The sequence below is a fragment of the Scleropages formosus genome, chromosome 24 (genome assembly GCF_900964775.1).
Source record: "Scleropages formosus chromosome 24, fSclFor1.1, whole genome shotgun sequence".
In the NCBI taxonomy this organism is placed as follows: domain Eukaryota; kingdom Metazoa; phylum Chordata; class Actinopteri; order Osteoglossiformes; family Osteoglossidae; genus Scleropages; species Scleropages formosus.
This window is the reverse complement of record NC_041829.1, coordinates 1503194-1520463: the sequence shown is the minus strand read 5'-3', so window position 1 is coordinate 1520463 and position 17270 is coordinate 1503194.

The window sequence follows — 17270 nt, the reverse complement described above, 5'->3', positions numbered from 1 at the left end:
GGGTGCGGTAGCGCAGTGGGTTGGACCGGGCCCTTCTCTCTGGTGGGTCTGGAGTTTGAGTCCCGCTTGGGGTGCCTTGCGACGGACTGGCATCCCGTCTTGGGTGTGTCCCCTCCCCCTCCGGCCCTACGCCCTGTGCTGCCGGGTAGGCTCCGGTTCCCCACAGCCCTATATGGGGCAAGCAGTTCTGAAAATGTGTGTGTGTGTGTGTATTTCTATCTCAAGGAGCCTGGCCAAAGGCAATGTCAAAAACTGCACCAAGAAGCCAAAAGGAAGCCTGTAAATGAGCATGTGTTGATGTATGTTTCGTTCAGTCAATGGACATGTAAATATATTTTCCTTCTCAAACAAAAATCAAGAAAGATGTAAGCAAACCTATTATTGTCTAACTGCATATACATATATATCCTACCCGGCAACACAGGGCGTAAGGCTGGAGGGGGAGGGGACACACCCAGGACGGGACGCCAGTCCGTCGCAAGGCACCCCAAGCGGGACTTGAACCCCAGACCCACTGGAGAGCAGGACTGTGGTCCAACCCACTGCGCCACCGCACCCCCCTATATATATATATATATATACACTAGTTTCCCAGTTTAAAAACACATTTGGGACCACAGGTATGTCTGTATTTTGATTTGGTTCTAAATTCAAAGTCACTTTACTCCTAGTTCACAATCAAAAATATAGTAGTAATGCAGACATCCTTCAAATTATTTGTTGGATAGGTTCTGTAAAAACCTCTCAGAAAGCAACAATACATAAAAATGTCTGTCACTATTTTTAAACAGAACTAAAATTAATTTAAAATGGGCCAGCTGGCCTGCATTTGTCATCTTGGTATTGATCACAGACTTTCACAGACACCAGACACAAGCTGTAAAAGGTGTGGAGCCGGGTTTAATGAGGGCGTTCCCACACTCCCATACTGTTGTACCATTTTCATGTGTTTTACTGCCAACTAACGGCAAGGTATGCAAACGTAGGTCACTTTCACCCTGCATCAGACAAAAATGTTAAAGTGCATAAGCAAAGAAAATGTAATTAAAATAAGTGAATAGCATCTGAAAATGTATAACTGAAGTATCTGTAACATGAATTAGTTTATATCTATATTTTTTCTTTATTATATTTTTAGTTATGTAAAGTTATAGTTATATTTCCAGTTTTTAACTAAGGTGAACCAATACAATTACTGTTATTAAATTTTGTTGTCTGTTGCAGACAGTATGAAATCTAACTGGGTGTTTGCTGTGCTGTTATACAAAGTGTAAGTGTCAGTAAATGGAGTGATGTCTGAGATCTGCTTGAACAACTGAGTCCATAAAGCTGTGGTTAAAGCTATACTTTATAACATAATTTTTCCCTCAGACCAGCAAGGACACCAGTCTAAAGGCAAGAGACATTGCTAAACTTCAGATTCAAAAGATTCTGTGGGCCACCAAACAGGTACCTTGACTGGACATCTGATGTGTACAGACGCAAATACTGCAGCTAACGTTTAGCTGTGGGCGTGAGCTCAAGAGTGGGTGTAATTGAAAGCCATTTGTCACTTATTGTTTGAGTACTGACTGTTAAGTATGCAGGGAATTCCCTGCTGCTGGATAAGGTCAGATACGTTGTTACATTATTTATGAAAGCATTATACATACTTTACATCCACTTCTGATTCTAAAGCTCTGATTCTTTGCATGTGACAGCTGATAATTCATTATACCTCAAGATTTGGTATATGGGTAAAGAAATGCATATAAGTATTTGTAAGTAAGTAAGCAAATAGATATGTATTTTTGTTCCCTTTACTAGCTTGATGATTTGAAGACCCAGGAAAAAGCCATTTTTGAACTCAGGTCTTTGGATTTTTACTTAGCAGAGGGCAAAAGGAAAAAAATGAAACATTAAATGTCTTCCCCCTTGGCGTGACTCCAAGAACTCCCTGACAGTAAAGGAAACATTTTCATTTTGTTTGGCTGGGGAAACATATTCTACTTTTGCACAGATTTTTCCCTGTTTATTTCCCTCTTTTTTAAAATATAAATCAAAGCTGACTAAGTGTCTTGCTTTGTGTTTGTATTTTTTGTTTAACTACTGTGCACTGTTGATGCGCTTACAGTAAAATAATTTTCTTTGTTTTGTATGACATGCTGTTTTTCTCAGAATATAGTATCAGAGACTATGGTCAACAAAACAGATGCCATGGCTTGAGTTATGAGCTAGAGGTAAAACTATGGACTATAGCTTCTCAACCAAATGTAATGAAGTGAGGTTGTTTCTTCAGACTAGACATGTATATTAAAACATGTATATTAAAACTTCACTTTTCTCAGCCAGACAATGTTAAGGCTAACAGAAAGATGTGGATTGTAGATAATATAAATTTTGCTTGTTCAGGTAAGGGTTTAGTGGTGAAGGAGATTTCCCAACCTAGTTTCACTTTCATCTAAGACCTAACTTCTTACAAAAAAAAAAAAAAAAAAAAAAAACTAACTTTCTGCTCTCTCTTTCCTTTTGACTCATATTCTTCCTTCATGGTACCTGAGTGTATTTTAGACACTTGCATTGTCAACAGCCACAGCTTGGTAAGAGTAATGCTTCTTAAAATAAGCACCTGAACTGGCCTCATCTTTAGGATATAGGTCCTCCTGTATGCCATGCTTACAACATAAACTCATGGACATTTTCAGTGCTAATAAAACATTTAAATGCTACTTCTATTCCAAAATAAAAAAAAAAAACAATTACAACTCAAATTTTGTTTTATAATTTTGCATATTGGGGGGTGCGGTGGCGTAGCGGGTTTGACCGGGGCCTGCTCTGCGGTGGCTCTGAGGTTCGAGCTCTGCTTGGGGTGCCTTGTGGCGGACTGGCGACCCATCCAGGGTGTGTCTCCCTCTCCAGCCTTGCTCCCTGTGTTGCCGTGTTAGGCTCTGCTTCGCTGCAACCCCCACTTGGGACAAACGGTTGTAGACATTGCATGTGTGATTGTTACATATTTGACAAGAAAATGTACTTCATTGCCATGGATTACACAAGAAGCTCATTCTAAAAATGTATGGTTCATTTAAGTGTCTAACTTCCACTAGAATAGCTAACATTTGACCTGCATAATTTTAGGGAGCTTTGGAAGTCTGGTCACCTTCTGCCCTACTGCTCTGCTTACTTGTCTGTATGTATCAGTATACCTTTTATGTCTGTATGCTGCTGTAATGCAGTTGTGTTCTATTTTGTGGCTGATGAAAAACTACGAGAATTTAATGTCTATACAAACTACAAGTAAATGGGCTTCATAAAAAATGCGATAAACATACAGTTATGCTATTATGTTCCTACAGTACTACTAAATTTTCAAATAACCATTTAAAAACATTCACTAGAGCAATCCTCTACGTCTCTATGGCACCAATCGGTGGAAGATTCCCAAGATTAAAACTCTCGAGCGGCATAGGTGCATGAGCGCTTGATTTAATCCTGGGAGTAGAATTACTAATAAGAAATAATACTAAAATGTACATATTGTTCGGCCTTGACAAATAGATAGAGCCTACCTTGATTTTCTGTTGTCACAGAAATATCTAACATTTAAGATACCTTGCTTTTACAGTCTAGTTCAAAATTAAATACGGAGACAGTCGCTCAGTGTCTCACAGATCCCTAGCTGTTTGGTGGGTGTAGTTTTCCAGTCCAGCCCAGGATATGTGAATTTTTCTACACATGTTTACAGCTCCAGACATGTACAAAAGAAGGCACTGGCAAACCACTTGTGTTCCTTCCTTGCCTTGAGGTTTCCAGGTCAGTGGCACTTCCATCAAAATTAAGTACACCAAGAACCCACCCCAAGCCGTCACATTCAGACCAGAGCAGGTCGTTTAAATCACATGTAGTTTTCACTGACCTGGCTTGTGCTGTACTGAGCTGCACATGGGTTTGAATCTACCAACAAAATCTGAAGTGAGGCCCTAGAGAAGACTGATATTAATTAATACTAGCAATAATGTCAGTCTGACAATCATTTACATTTATTTATTTAGGTAACTTACACTGCTAGATACACTACTTACTGTCATGGTCGCGTCTGAGGGAAGCAGCGGACCCAAGTGCAGAGCGGTAATCGTAGTGGTGTCTTCGGGGAAATCCAAGAGAGGAGGTCAGAGGACGGGCAAAGGGTCTTCGAGGTGCGAACGTCGTAACAGGGAGGATCCAAAAGGCGAGGTCAGTGTACAGGCAAGAGGTCGATGATCCGAAGGAGGCAGTAGATCGGGGGAACAAGGGACGGGTTCGGGGAAGGCGTTCGGGAACAGGAAATGGCTGGAGAAGGTCGCTAACGAGGAGGCAGATCAAGGTTCCGCATCAGCTGGTTGTCCGACGCAGCCTTTTATGCTGCGGTCTGCATTGCGTCACAGGTGTTCCGTGTTGGCCCGGAGGTGTGGGCGTGGCAGTACCCCCCCCCGCCCCGAGGATCGGTCCCAAACACTCGAGGGCGACCAGGGGGATGGCCTCAAGGCCGAGGTGCGGGCCGATCCGGATGACTCCTGTGGAAGTCGGTGATGAGGCTTGGATCAAGGATGTCTCGTGCCGCTACCCAGCACCGTTCCTCAGGTCCGTATCCTTCCCAATCCACCAGATACAGGAGCACCGCTCCACGACAGCAGGAATCCAGGAGCGCCCGTACCGCATACGCTGGTGTACCACCGTCAGGCAGGAGAATTGGGTCTGGAGGCGTGCTTACGGGCTGGTGTAGGGAGGTGGCCAAGGATTTGAGGAAGGATACGTGGAACGTCAGGTGTGTGCGTAGGTGTTGGGGCAATTGCAGGCGATATGAGACCAGGGTAACTCTGCGGATAATCTTAAAGGGTCCTATGTACCTTGGGCTGAGTTTCTTTGACATATATGGTCCTTGGAGACCCCGGGTTGATAGCCATACCCTCTGTCCGGGTGTAAGGGAGAGGTGCCGCCGATGTCGATCGGCTTGATGTTTGATACGGGTTTGTGATTCTTGGAGATGTCGTGTGACAGCTGCCCATACCTCGCTGCTGGTTCGGTACCAAGAGTCCACAGCCGGCACATCGCTGGATCCCGGTTGCCATGGGAACAATGGTGGCTGGTACCCCAAGATGCACTGGAATGGAGAGACACCTGTAGAGGTATGGGTGAGCGTATTGTGGGCATACTCTGCCCACGGAAGGTATCGAACCCAGTGAGTTGGGTGTTCAAGGCAGTAGCTTCTGAGGTACCGACCGATCTCTTGTTGGAGCCGTTCTACCTGCCCATTGGCTTGAAGGTGGTACCCCGATGTCATGCTCACCGTGACCCCGAGTTTTTTCCAAAAAGCCCTCCACACACGCAATGTGAACTGAGGACCCCTGTCGGACACTATGTCTTCGGGTATACCGTAGAGCCGGAATACATGCTGAAACAGCAACTTAGCTGTCTCCAAGGCAGAGGGGAGCTTGGGCAAGGGAATCAAGCGACAGCCCTTGGAAAAGCGATCGATCACGGTCAAAATGGTGGTCTTACCATCTGACAGTGGGAGGTCCACTAAGAAATCTAACGCTAGGTGCGTCCAGGGACGGTTGGGTACCGGCAGGGGTTCCAGGAGCCCTGTTGGACTCTGATTTGAAGCCTTGGACTGAGGACAGACTGGACATGCCCGGATGTAGTCCTGTACGTCCTCCCGGAGGGACGGCCACCAGTAGAGCTGCTGGATCCTAGCCTGAGTCTTCCCAAACCCTGGGTGCCCCGCCGCTGGATGGTCATGAGCCCATTGTAGGAGAGTTGTCCTCAGACCTGGTGGAACATATTGTTTTCCAGAAGGTTTACCTAGTGGTTCGGGGTCCCCTTGTTGGGCTTGGGCCAGGTCCTGGGTGAAGTCCCACTGAACGGGTGCCACAAAGCAGGACCTGGGCAGGATGTAGTCTGGTTCCGTCACCTCCTGCGTTTCGTCATGCAGCCGGGAAAGGGCGTCCGCTTTGATGTTCTTTGGACCTGGTCTGTAAGTGACAGTAAAGTTGAACTGAGAAAAGAACAGCGCCCACCTGGCCTGACGCGTGTTGAGGCGCCGGGCTGTCTGCAGATATTGTAAATTCTTATGATCCGTGAGTACCAAAAAAGGGTGTTGTGCCCCTTCCAGCCAATGCCTCCACTCTTCTAGGGCTAACTTAATTGCTAGGAGCTCTCTATTTCCTATGTCGTAGTTTCGTTCGGCCTCAGACAGTTTCCTGGAAAAGAATGCGCAAGGATATAATTTCACGGGCTTACCTTGCCTCTGAGAAAGGACAGCGCCGACCCCTGACTCAGAGGCGTCAACCTCCACCACGAATGGCAACTCAGGGTCGGGTTGATGCAGAATCGGGGCTGTAGAGAACTTGAGTTTGAGGTTCTCGAAGGTTCGTTGGGCTTCTGGGTTCCACAGGAGACGAGGGGTTTTACTCGCTGTAAGCGCTGTCAATAGGGCGACGATCATGCTGAAGTTCTTGATGAACCGGCGGTAAAAATTGGAGAACCCCAAAAATCGCTGGAGAGCCTTAGTGGTGGTTGGGCGAGGCCATTGCTGGATGGTCTGGACCTTACCTGGATCCATAGCAATGCCGTCTCAGGTAAGTATAAACCCCAAGAAGGAGACTTTCTGCTTGTGGAATTCACATTTCTCCAACTTCACATATAATCTGTTTTGCAACAGTCTCTGGAGCACCTGTTGGACAGTCAGTACATGCCTGGCCAACGTATCAGAATAAATCAGGATATCGTCAAGATATACCAGGACACCTTTGTGGATCATGTCCCCGAGCACATGATTCACAAACGCCTGGAATACACTGGGTGCGTTCGCAAGACCAAAAGGCATAACCAGGTATTCGTAATGACCCAGGGTGGTACTGAAAGCAGTCTTCCATTCGTCACCCTGCCGGATACGGACTAGATTGTACGCACTTCTTAGGTCTAGCTTCGTGAACCATTGCGCCTGCTGAATGTTCTCAAGGGCAGCTGTGATCAAAGGCAGAGGATGTGGATATTTCACACAAATATTATTCAACCCCCGATAGTCAATACAGGGGCGTAACCCCCCATCTTTCTTCTCGATGAAAAAAAACCCGGCAGACGCGGGGGACGTGGATGGTCGTATAATTCCTGTCTCTAAGGCTTCGGTGATATAAGTCTGGAGGGCGGATTGTTCAGGTCTGGACAATGGGTAAATGCGACTACGCGGAGGCGTGGTACCCGGCAAGAGATCAATTGCACAGTCCCACGGGCGATGCGGTGGGAGCTCGAATGCGTGTCTCTTGCTAAAAACCTCTGCAAGATCCTGATACTCGGGAGGAACTGGCACCTGCAGTGCTGATTCTGAGCCTTCTATAGACGTAGCTCGACAGGGTAGCTTTAAGCAGGTTCTCTCACATTGGGGGTCCCCAAGCCACCAACTCCCCAGTACTCCACTGGAACACCGGGTCATGCTTGGAGAGCCAAGGGAACCCGAGAATCAGGGGCAACTCCGGAGACGAAATCAAATAAAAACTCAACATCTCCTGGTGACATACGCCTACTCTCACAGTTACAGGGGCTGTCTGGTGGTCCACAAAACCCTTCCCGAGGGGCTGGCCATCTAGTGCGGTCACTTTAAGACGCCCCCCAATGGGTTTGGAAGGGATACTATGTGACCGAGCAAACCCAATGTCCATGAAGCACCCTGCTGCTCCCGAATCCACCATTGCTTGCGTCTGTACCTGTCCTGCTCCCCAGGATAACATTACAGGTACCGCGAGACGGTTACAACAGAGGGTGCCACTCACCTTGGCCTCAAGGCGGACAGGGCACTGGAGACGGAAGTGACTAGGGTCACCACAGTAAAGACAGAGGCATTTTCGTAGTCTTCGCTGTCGTTCGGTGAGGGGCAGGCGCCCCAGCCCTAGCTGCATCGGCTTTGCTTCCTCCTGTTTGGGAGCGCATCTTTCTGGAGCCTGTTCTGAGGCTGGTCCCTAGGTTCTGATCTGGTTATCTAAGGTAACAGCGGTTTCTATGAACCGATCAAGGGTCCATCTTTCTCCTCGGAACACCATTTCACTGCGGATGCGTGGGTTTAGACCACGGCGAAAACTAGCCAACAAGGTTCTCTCTCCCCAATCACTGCGTTCCGCGAGAACACGAAATTCTAGGGCGTAATCTGCCACGGGTCGGTCACCTTGCTGTAGATTCATGAGTCTTTCACTCAGCTGTTCCTCCGGTTGAGCCAGTCCGAAAATGGCGAGGAACCGGCTCTTGAACTGCGCATAAGTGCTGGGGAAGCCATTTGTCCAGACTGCTGTTGCCCACTCAAGTGCTCTGCCCGTGAGCAGAGAGAGGACGTAGGTGATCCGGCTCTGTTCTGTGCTGTAAACTAGGGGCATACTGGAAAAAATGAGCTCATATTGAAACAAGAAGCCTTCACATTGTGCTGGGGTCCCGTCAAAGCGGGTCGGGGGAGACAAGTGGAAACCGCGTGATGGAGAAGGAGTTGCGTTCGACGAGTCAGGCGCTGCAGGACCGGCTGCGCGTTTCTCAATGGGCTGTGTAGGCGCACGCGACGTATTCAGCACGCTTACCACCTGCTTGTAAGAGGCGATGAGGTTGTGGAGCGTCTGTTCCATACCTGCCAAGCGTGCTTCACGTGAGTCCAACTCCGCCTGGAGATGGTTCAGCTCCGCTGGATCCGTATACGTGGCGGAACCTTCTGTCATGGTCGCGTCTGAGGGAAGCGGCGGACCCAAGTGCAGAGCGGTAATCGTGGTGGTGTCTTCGGGGAAATCCAAGAGAGGAGGTCAGAGGACGGGCAAAGGGTCTTCGAGGTGCGAACGTCGTAACAGGGAGGATCCAAAAGGCGAGGTCAGTGTACAGGCAAGAGGTCGATGATCCGAAGGAGGCAGTAGATCGGGGGAACAAGGGATGGGTTCGGGGAAGGCGTTCGGGAACAGGAAATGGCTGGAGAAGGTCGCTAACGAGGAGGCAGATCAAGGTTCCGCATCAGCTGGTTGTCCGACGCAGCCTTTTATGCTGCGGTCTGCATTGCGTCACAGGTGTTCCGTGTTGGCCCGGAGGTGTGGGCGTGGCACTTACAATGGGTCACTCATCCATACATCAGTAGAACACACTCTCTCTGTCACTCACACACTATGGGTGAACCTGAAAAGCTTGGCCTGAAAGCAAAGTGGCACAAAGCAAACACAGCCCATTACTCTTATAATACTTTACTTAGTAAAGGACTAAAACAAGAAGATTTCAGGATCTGTAGTCTTTCTTAGTCTTAGATCCTCCCGTGCTGTTGGGCACATCAGGCGACGAGCTCTCTCCACCACTGCCGGTCATCTGCCAGCGCTTCAGCTTCGTTCCAGGATACGCCAGCGAACTTAAGATCGTTGATGAAGGTTCGACGCCAGGTGATGCGGGGACGGTCCCGGCCACGCCCACCCGGGGAATGCGATGTCGTTGCATTTGTAGAATATGCCCGACTAGCCTGAGTTGTCGTTGTGTGATTGTAACTTGAAGGCTGTTGGAATTTCCCCGGCACAAGACTTCTTCGTTGGTAATGCGGTCGATGTACCGGACCTTGAGAATCCGCCGGAGACATCGTCGTTGGTGGAATGCGTTTATCCTGCCAACAGTGTTTGCCGGTTAGCTTCCAAGTTTCGTATGTGTAGATTGCGGTCGGGACGACAATGTAGGTGTAGTCGTAACTTAATCTTGAGGGAGATTGAAGCTGACGTCCAAATGTGCTGGAGGCGACGGAACATGGCTGAAGCTTTCCCGATCTGGCACCGGACATCATTCTCGGCGTCGCCATCGTAACAAACAATGCTCCCCATGTAGGTGAATTTCTCCACTGTCTCCAGTCGTCGCGCGTCAACAGTGATGTTGGCTGGCACGCCTACTGGTCTGGTCTTCGTGATCTTTGATTTTTTTTTTGTAAAAAATATTGAATAAAAATATTTTTACATCATAATTTTGTTGAATATAATATGTTCTCAGTGAATTAAAAATATAAGCTATAGCGGAACAAAATGTGTCAATTAATATGCTGTAGTCATTGTAGTTATGCATAAAAGAACTTACGACAAGTAGAGACCCATGAGCACTTGTATTAACACTTATTCATTTAGCAGACTCTTTTCTCTAGAGCAATGTAAGTCTCAGAGAAAAATACAACTAGTGCATTACATCAACATTATTTACATGGTGCAGAGTCACAATCATGATTTACTCATATTCTGAGATGGTAAAATCGTAGTATCAGAGTATGCAGTTTCCAGTGACATTGATAGTGTATATGGTGTAGTAAGGGTCTTTAGATAGTATAGTGCTGTGCTCCTTGTATCTCACAACAAAGGTATTACATTTCCTGGCCTTTGACTACTATCCCATCAAAAGAGAAAAAGATGGATGAGATGCTTAAACTTCTTCTTTGTCAACTTTTTTGAGACCAAAGTTATATACTATAAGTGCCTGAATGATGCGAGAGGACATGGGTTCACTCCCCACTCAAGCTTTCCCATTGAGCTGTATTATGTATCTGTGTATGTTTGTCTTTCCTCTGTCTGCTGACTCTGTCCTTATGTTGTGGAGTTTGCATGTAAGATATGTAAGTGTCTTACATTGCTCTGGTGTATGGATTGAGTCATCGACTGTAAGTAGCGTACTGCAACGTATCTATCATGGTAAGTCATCTTGGATGAAAAGGTGTCAGCAAAGTATTACATAGTGTTCATTGTAAGACACTGGAGAAAAGGTCTGCAAAATAAATAAATGTACATATACTGTGAGGAAGAGAACCTGGTAGGAATCTAAAAGACTTATCTTGTGTTACCATGTGGTAAATGTGTGTGCTCCTTTGGCTTCCAGCCATGTAGATTTTTTTTTTGGCTTGAGGTATCTGAAATATGTGGAGCTGAGTCATAGTGAAACTGCTTAAGATAATATCTGTGCCTCTGTATTGAGTTTGGCTGACAGAGAATTCTGTACAAAGATGAACATATTTAATAGATACATAAAAACATAAAATATAAATGTTTAAAAATTCTTAAATAAATGTTGCATTACTCATGTTAATTGTAACAAATAATTGTACAAATAACTATATTTGATCTGGGGGAATCTCCCTCCCAGGTTCTTGTAACTACAATTTCTTTTTGGGCTTGATGTTAAATAGTGTTCCATTTCAGTGCTACGAATTTTGAAAAATATAACCCTGTGAACACATCATTTCTACAGCTCCTTGGCTTTGTGGTGTATGTGATGAACGCAGCCCCTCGGCCAACTGTCAGAGCTTGTGGTCTATCGCTCTGTGATGAACAGACACTTTTTATCGTAAGCTTCAACAGCTGTTTACTAGAAATGACATGGGCAGGGGGTTTCTCAGTAGTGTCATGCTGGAACAACGCCCCTCTCCAGAGTACAGCAGCTGCCTTGCATGTGAATTTAATTTGTGCCACAGGGAAAGCCAGCAAACCCAGACAAACCTGTAAGAAAAGGGAAGTGTGGCGCAAACAGGCGAGGCTCCAAACCTCTTCCAGGCTTAGTTAAACATTTTCACATAACGTTGAGAAAGTGGCAACAAAGACTGCTACGTTAACAAATTTCTTTTATTTGCAAAAGTGCACGCACATGCAATGCTTGTCCCAGGGAACCGGAGCCTAACCCAGCAGCACAGGGCGCAAGGCTGGAGGAGGAGGGGACACACCCAGGATGGAATGCTAGTCTATCACCAGGCACCCCACATAGGACACGAACCACAGACCCACTAGAGAACAGGACCCAGCCAAGTTCACTGTGCCACCGTGCCCCCCACTGTTTGCAAAAGTAGGCCGTTTTATATTAAACTGACACTTTTTGCCAAAGGGACTTAGAATTATTTACGCATTTACACAACTTGGGAATTATGAACAGCTGGTAGTGTAGTGGTTAGATCTATTGCCTTTAGACTCAATGGGTGCAGATGTGATCTCCACCTCTGGCTAGAGTACCCTTGAACAAAGTCCTTACCCTAAATTGCTCCAGTAAAATTACCCAGCTGTATAAAGGGGTAAATAATTGTAAACTTAACACTGTAAGTCACTTTGGATAAAAGCATCAGGTAAATGAATAAATGTGACTATACTGGCACAACTTTTAGGGTAATTATGTTGCTTAAGGGTTCTACAGCTGGAGGTGAGACTGAAACCAGCAACCTTTGAGTCCAAAGGCAGTTGCAGCTCTAACCACAACACTAGCAGTTGCCCCTGATGAAGGGATGCTGCCTCGATAGCACATAATTTCATACTTTATGCCTTATGGAGCTGGATATTTTAAGGGGAGTAAGTGACTTGAAGAATACCATGTCAAGACAACGCCTGGATAACAAATCCCGGTCCTCGGTTTCCTACTCTTCAGTTTTGTGAACAAGACCTTGAAAGGTATTTGAGAGGAGGGTTTTAGTCTCATGGTAGAGGAACATTAAAAGGTCTTTTACCAAGATGAAATAATAAAATGTATTTGTGTATCTATGTATGTATGTATGTATGCATGTATGTATGTAATGTCAGATTGTTCAAGCAGTCAATGTGCTACAAAAGCAGGAGACATGGAGACAGTGCCAGACCACATGTAGCTTTCACATCATCTTCACATTCGCATTTACATTTGCTCTGAGTCCTGAGGCCTGAGCTTTGAAAGCCAAACTGGTGCAGCTGCAGCCCCAGATGCTGCCGTACCTTGTGCATTGCTTGCTTGCCCAGTCAACCAACAGCTGCAAAACACCACACACCACCATAGTGCAAATATAGCAATAAGAACTCTAAATTCTTAGCAATTGTAACACCCAGATCTGCATACCCAAGCACTAAGGCTAACCAGACACGTGGCCACAATCCAAGTATGTTGCCAGCTCAAGCAAAACTCATCACAATATGTCTGGGCTTTTCATTGTTCTATGTGTTTCTTGTAGGTTTGTACCATTGCTCCACAATCACAGGTTGTGCTGCTGTTCTATTGAGCACAGGTATGACAGGTTTCATTATTTAAATGGCAAATATCTCATGTTTTGCCTCATGTATAGATCAGATGTTTGAAACTTCTTTCAGTACTGGAATGAAACAGCTTAAAACTGGTTTTCAGCATTTCCAATATCAAACTGTTCTACATAAAAAGGTCTCAAACATGTGACCCTCACCTCTAAGAGTGGAAACAGATAACACAGTGGTTAGAGCTGCTGGCTTTTGCTTTGAACAGATTTGAATCCCATCTGCTGCTGTAGTGGCCTTGAACAAATTTCTTGCTCTGAACTCTATGAGTGAAGTGTAAGTTGCTTCTGAGAAACACCTGCTAAATGTGATTTAAAGAGTTGTTGTTTTTCTAGAGGTATAATCTTACTCGGGCAGTGCAATTTTAATGAACTGAGCATAATTCAGTTTGCATGTTCTCCCCGTGTCTGCGTGGGTTTCTTTCAGGTACTCCGGTTTCCTCTACAGTCTAAAAACATGCTGTTCAACTTCACTCTCAAAAACCTGAAGAATCTTTTTCCTTAGTTCTCATGATGTACCACATAGCATACCCGATACATGACTTGATGCTGTCTTTCTCAGAAATTGATTTTTAAAGCCACTCTTCCAAAATAAGCCAAATCTGTGTTGCAGTAAAGAGGTTGTTGAAATCTGAAAATCTTACTGTTTCCAGTTATGAGCTCTTCAACTCAAATTACAGCACTGTAGCTTCTGGTCATTTAGCTACTTCATTGACAGGTCTTAAACAGTGGTTCATTTTGATGGGATGGTTTGTTTTTGGGGGTGTCTGGATTGTGTAATATTTTTTTCAGATTTTGGTAGAATGGACTTAACTCTTTAGACGGTCTAAAACTCCATTGTTTAACCTTCAACTTTTGGTTCCATAATTTTAGTCCCATAGGCACTTTCAAGGGACATCATAATTAATCTGATGTGCTGATTCTGTAGTAAAAACTGAAAACAGGAGTATTCCATATCAACGCAGATATACCACCTTTGAGGTTTAATGTAATCTGTCAAAAAGTGCACTGAATCACTTGGCTATAATTTGTTAATGTGACAGAATGAATACTTATCAATTAAATTATTTTCAGGTTTTTATTTGTAAAATAATTCTGAAAACATCAGAAAAATATTGAATATTTACTATCCGTAAAATACTTACAATCCGTACCTATCTGAAAAATAGTCACTATCTGTAACTGGTTATATGAAGGCAGGGTTGTGGCAGTTTGGGACTTGTTCCATGTTTAAAGAGAACTAAACGAGATAGAGTACATGCTCGACAAGACGACAGTCCGTTGAAGGGTACCTAAATAGTTGATTTCCTTTATTTCAATATTTTCTAAACACACACACATTTTCAGAACCGCTTGTCCCATACGGGGTCACGAGGAACCGGAGCCTAACCCGGCAACACAGGGCGTAAGCCGGAGGGGACACACCCAGGACGGGATGCCAGTCCATCACAAGGCACCCCAAGCAGGACTTGAACCCCAGACCCACCGGAGAGCAGGACTGTGGTCCAACCCACTGCACCACCACACCCCTACTGTTTTCTAAACACTAGAACAGAACTGGGTCATGACAGCATAGGGACAAAGTCAGCATACCACACACACACACACACACACACACACACACACACACACACACACACACACACACACACATTTTTGGAACCGCTTGTCCCATACGGGGTCACGGGGAACCGGAGCCTACCCAGCAACACAGGGAGTAAGGCAGGAGGGGGAGGGGACACACCCAGGACGGGACGCCAGTCCATTGCAAGGCACCCCAAGCAGGACTTGAGCTCCAGACCTGCCGGAGAGCAGGACCCGGTCCAACCCACTGCGCCACTGCGCCACCGCACCCCCTGTCAGTATACTATGAAAATTCAAATACAAGCAGATATATAATACAGGTCAAAGGTAAAGGGTGGTCATATAACACCCTCAAAGAAGATCCAGAATGGTGATCTAATTTTCCAGAAATCCCTCAAGTCATCCTAGAGGTTGCATTTTTAAAAATTTTTGTGCTAGTTACATTTTAGTTTAAAAAAAGTCCTTTACAGTGTGCTTATCAATTCAGTTGAGTTGACTCTTTGTGACCTCATGGATTTCTGCATTCCTGTTCTATCTGCTGCTTCTCTGAGCTCTCCCAGGCTTATATTCATCACTTTGTTAATGCTATCTTTCCATCTTAGCCTTAGTCATCCCCTTTTCCTTATGCCATCTTAGCCTTTGTCATCCCCTTTTCCTTATGTCTTATGCTTTCAATCTATGAAAGCATCAGAGTCTTCTCCAGTGAGTCCTGCATTCACATTATATGACCAAAATATCTGAGTTTCAGTTTAATCCTTCCAGTGAGCAGTCGGCAATTATATCCTTGAGCACTGACTGGTTTGTTCTTTTTGCAGTCCGAGGAACTCTTAGCAATTTTCTTCAATGCCACAACTCAAAGGCCTCAATTTTCTAGCAGTCAGCCTTTATGATCATCCAGCTTTCACTTCTGTATGTTATCATTTGCAGTTGGTTGACTTTTTTATATTAAGTAGCAAGCCTGCTTTTGCACTTTCTTCTTTCACCTGCATCAAGAGCTCCTCAGATTCTCTGGATTTTCAGCCAACAGAGTATGTCACCTGTATATTTGAGTGTTAATCTTTCTCCGAGAGCAATTTTAATTCCAGCATCTGATTCTTTAAGCCCAGCATTTTGCATTATTATCTGTATACAACTTGAACAGATAATGATATGATCACAGGGGGGTGCGGTGGCGCAGTGGGTTGGACCGCAGTCCTACTCTCCGGTGGGTCTGGGGTTCGAGTCCCGCTTGGGGTGCCTTGTGACGGACTGGCGTCCTGTCCTGGGTGTGTCCCCTTCCCCCTCCGGCCTTACGCCCTGTGTTGCCGGGTAGGCTCCGGTTCCCCGTGACCCCGTAAGGGATGAGCGGTTCTGAAAATGTGTGTGTGTGATATGATCACGTGGGTGATATGATCACATCAGTTCTTGACAGACTCCTTCCCCAGTTTTGGGCCAATCAGTTGTTACATGTTTTCATGATTGCTTCTTGGTCTGTGTACAGATGTCTCAGGAGACAAATAAGGTGACCCATTTTTCCCATTCCTTTGGGAACTGGACAGAATTTGTTATTGTCTAAAGAGGCAAAGGCTTTGGAGAAGCTAATGAAGCAGAAACAGATGGTTTTCAGGAATTCCCTTGCTTCTTCCATTATTTGGCAGCCCTGCCTGTTCTGAAACCAGCCTGTACTCTGGCAGTTCTTCATCCATATATTGTTAAAGTCTGGCTTGCAAGACCTGGAGCATTTCCTTGCTTGTATATTATGTTAGTTCAATAGTATGGTAATTAAGGCACTCTTTGGATTACATGCAATTGGACACCTCAAAAACATCCAGGCTATGAAACCAAGCAATAATCAATCATGCGCTGCTTAAGATGTTGCAACACAGAAGTCACAAATAAAGGCTTCTTATAAGCAGCCAAGCAAACAAGGATTTTGGGCCAACTTATGACTACTACTTTCATAAGAACTGATACCTCAACAACAGTTATCAAAAGACTAGCCTCACAGCAGATAAAGAGGAGAATGCAAGGAACAGTGTGTCATACATTATATTTCAGATTTCCAAAAATGAGAAAAATCTCACCTGTTAAGTGAAATATTACAGCTACCATCTGCAATGAAAGTGTCAAGGTATCACCAGCTGTAAAAGTGAAACAACACCCTGTATGGGCATGCAGAGAAAGTGGTAGCTTCTGTGGCTGCGTGCCTTGAACACTTTAGACGCATTGCTTACACCGTTGCTGCCACATGTGGGTGCCCAGTTCTGTGGAACATCAGAGTGAATAATAATATAGAACACACACTGACAGCTCAATTTTCCATCCTGTGGGTGTTGTGCACAGGACACGCTATTGTAGAATAGGTGAAGGGTCTGTGGGTGAGAAAAAAGCCCACAGGGCCTAAAGCTCATTTAAACAGATCAATTTTTACCTGGGTTTTCAGGTAGTCTGTGTTTGGATGCACTACACTTCAGGTGATGTGTGTTAAAGAAGGCCAAACTAACTCACACGTATAATGTAATATTTACATAAAACAGAAGATGCAATACGAATATGTAATCCATTCAGATGTCCAACAACACTTGATACCTGCCAGAGCGATCGACACAAAGTTAAATATGACAGTCTTCAACTTAATATTTGCGCAGCTTTGCAGACCTTATTTAATCTAGCCCCAGAAAAAAAAACT